Here is a 3,760-nt window from a genome sequence, read left to right on the forward strand (position 1 = left end):
AGAGTGATCTCAGTTTGTCGATCTACTGTGATGCAGACTGGTCTGCGTGTCCGGTTACTAGGAGATCATTAAGTGCGTATGTGGCTCTGGTTGGCGGGTCACCGGTATCGTGGAAGACAAAGAAACAGAAGGTTATGTCTCATTCATCGGCAGAGGCGGAGTATAGGTCCATGGCGCAAGCAACACGTGAAGTGATATGGCTCAGACGGTTGTTGTTTGATTTGGGAGCAATGCAGTCGAAGCCATCCAAGTTATTTTGTGACAGTAAGTCTGCTATTTACATAGCAGCAAACCCGGTGTTCCACGAGAGAACAAAACATATTGAATCCGACTGTCATCAAGTGAGAGATGCGTTACAGGCTGGTGTGCTGGAAACGGTTCATGTCAGGACGCATGAGCAGTTAGCGGATGTGTTAACTAAGGCACTTGGACGAGTGCAGTTCGAGACTTTGTTGTTCAAGTTGGGAGTGAGAAATCTTCACCTTCCCAACTTGAGGGGGAGTATAGGAGGAGATAATTATGAGAATAGTTAGTGATAATGATGTAATATAAAGTAGGAGTTATCTACTTATAAGTCGGCTAATATTTGATGTATATAAACGTGGAGATACATATGAATAAAGGACACACTTTACATTATCAATTCACATGACAAGTGAAGACTCTGTGTCGTAACGGTATCTGCAACAAAGAAGAAACAGAGTATGAGGTTAACATGAGTGGTGTTTCTTTTATGGAATTGAAAGAGAGAAGGGTGGCTTTGGAGTTTACAGATGCAAGTGTCCATCGATGAGACCAGTAGCTACAAGACTCTTCGATGGATGGAAGTCTATACCGAACGCGTTGGCTCCCAAGTCCATCTCCATCACCACCACCACTACTCTGAGAGTGTCTTAATTACGAAAAAAACGGTCGGGTTGGATTGAGTAGGGTTTCTATAGAGTTTTACGAGAGAGATCCTCTGTTTTTCTAAAGTTTTGCAATTAGGATTGGTTATATCGAAATGGAATCTTTTGCCCTATTATTTTGGAATCATTTTCAGTAAAATTTTATCTTCCAACTGTTTTCTCAAGAGTTGGAAAAAATACAACTTGTACTACACGAAACGAATTAGTATTCTCTATGTAAAAAGTTGTCCACGATCTGGCGAATTGTTCAAGTGAATGGAATATAATGATGATGAGATTGCCAAAACTGTTCAAGCTTTGCGGCCAAAGGAGTGCAAGTGGAGAGAGAGATCGATGTAGAACTTAGCTTAGCAAACAACAGGTGTCTGTAGAAGAGAAGTTGATATCAAGATGAGATGAAGAGACTACACTTGATATGAGACTATCACACTGAGAAGATGGTTAAGTCAAGAAGAAAGAGCAAATGCTTTTAAAAAGACAGGAAAGGGAAGCTACTCAAACAACAGTTAAAATATAGATCTTGACTTCTCTGCGAAACAAAAACACAAACTACCAACTGTTACAGTGCTGGCAAGTTCTCAAGTACCAACAGCAATTGACTTTTGTGTCTAGTGATAAAATAAAAGAAATAAAAGAGACTCTGTAAAGAGGTGTTGGTGGTCTGGGAAGAGGTGAAAGTATTGGGAGGACAGATGGTTCAGACAGAACCTGTGATAAGCCCAGGGCTCTGTCCACTGAGACCCGGGTTCGTTAACAACAGCGAGTATGTCCGGGTGGTGCCTTGTAATGAGGCAAAGACCTTTCCTTTGCGTTACCTTCTCTCTGATTCTAGCGAGAAACCAGCGCCAACTATCAGTAGATACTTCTTTAGTAACAGCAAAGGCAAGCGGGGAAAAGTTGTTGGCTGCATCAAACCCTGAGGCTATCATCAGTTTCATATTGTACTTACCCTTCAACTCTTTGCTGCCCACAACAACCACAGGTCTGAGGTCTACAGTGCTGAAACCCTTCAACAGACTGTGAAAACGCCCAAAACACGCTGCAAAAGGCTGCAGGATTAGGCAAAGAATCATACTGCCAGTCCACGAGCACCCCGTTTGAAGACTGAAGCGCTGACATTAACTTGGGTATGAATCTGAAACTCTGATCCCAATATAATTTGCGCTCACAAAATATCTCCGCTCTTTCGAAATATAATTTATTTAAAATACAAAATTATGTATTGGGCCGAAATAGAAAAGCCCGTTTGTGTAAGCCAGAAATTTTACCCGCTTCAATAAATAAAATTTTATATAGTTGACTGTCTAAAACCCCTGTAAACACAACCACCCTATCTATTCCCCCTATACTAATAACCTCTTTACATAACTCCCCAATGATATAAAATCTCTGCATCTTTCCCTCTAATGTTATTAGCTCTGCCCAGATCCCCCTATTTAATCCAAATTCGAAATCAAGATTAGAGGATGTAACTCCCGTTTTTATAATAGTGATTGTCCAATTAAAAAATCTGATACAACCCGACCCGACCAGACCCAACTGAAACTAAAAAGGTGAAATCAATTTGGGGACACAGACACAGAGATGACGACGAAGAAAATTGGAGAGGGAGAGACTGAGACGCAGTCAGAGAGAGAGAGAGAGACGAAGTAGAGATGGCCAGAGAGAGAGAGAGAGTGACGAAGCAGAGATGGCGAGAGTGATAAAGAGTCATGAAGCAGTGACGATGTCGAGGGAGAGAGAGAGAGTATGGCGGATCTTCAAGGAGATCTTGTTACCAGGTATGGAGAAGCTTCAAGCTTGTTAAAACAACTTGTTTAACTCTTAGTTTTTATTTGGTTGTCTGAATTTGAACTTGAATTGGTTTTTTTACAGGGATGAAAGAGATGATATTGAAATTGCTGATCCTATGGTTGAAACAGAGAATAGAGACTTAGAAGCAGGTTATGGGACATAGTATGAATCTAGAAAATAAAGTAAAATGGATTAAGATTGAGATACGCTACTAGGTCGACATGAGTTTGAGAAGAAGAAGAAGCTTGGAAGGGCTGGTCGCACAAATCCATCTCTCTTCTTGCGGTGACAGGATGTAAAATACATTTACACAACCAACACAAAACACTCAAGACTAGTTTTGTTTCAGATTATGTACTTATGATTTTAAAATTAGTGTTTCGACTTTTGACTCATGTATGGAATCTTGTGTGATAATATAAGACGTGCTTCTCTTTTTTAGACATTGATCCAACGATAATAAACTTCCAAACCACATGAATATAACTAAAAGATTTCTCTCTCTTTGTTCTTCTTTCTCTTCCTCTCTGGTTTTTATCTCTCTCTCATTTGTCTTCGTCACTCACTGTGATAACCCACCGTTCGGGATAAAATGGTCGAGATCGACAAATTCGAAGTTTGGAGCCAAGCTTTTGGGAATCAAAGGATGAGGAGGAATGTTGAGTTTTGATCATTTTAAACTTGACATGGTTCAGAGAAAATAGAAGATTGGTCGAGCATCAACTCAGTGATCGAATCGCGGGCGATAAGGTTTGATCGAGAGTTTTCAAAATACGGTGTGGTCGAAGAATTGATCATGAGTGAACCAGGAGTCAGATAAGCTGCTCTACCATTATTAGAAGTGTCTTAGATTGATCAGACGGTCGTTTTGGAAGCATCACATTTTTGGAAGCACGACGGTTTAAAAGCTCGACGTTTTTGAAGCCGACGTTACTTAACCACTAAGTTTTCCACGAAACTTCGTATCAGCGGAATATTATTTTGGAGACATTATAAGTCGGAAGCAGGACGGGAATCAAGCAGGACGGGAAGCAAGCACGACGGGATCAAAGCATGAT

The 3,760-nt window shown here is 40.7% G+C and overlaps 1 long non-coding RNA gene across 1 annotated transcript; it reads left to right on the forward strand.

Moving 5' to 3' along the window:
- Nucleotides 1–2,262: 2,262 nt before the first annotated feature.
- LOC108836718 (uncharacterized) lies at nt 2,263–3,149 on the forward strand. Its single transcript, XR_001947204.2, has 2 exons — nt 2,263–2,689; nt 2,784–3,149. It is a non-coding gene; the product is annotated as an uncharacterized LOC108836718 (long non-coding RNA).
- Nucleotides 3,150–3,760: the final 611 nt, after the last annotated feature.

This window comes from Raphanus sativus, chromosome 8 (assembly GCF_000801105.2).
Source record: "Raphanus sativus cultivar WK10039 chromosome 8, ASM80110v3, whole genome shotgun sequence".
NCBI classification, from domain to species: domain Eukaryota; kingdom Viridiplantae; phylum Streptophyta; class Magnoliopsida; order Brassicales; family Brassicaceae; genus Raphanus; species Raphanus sativus.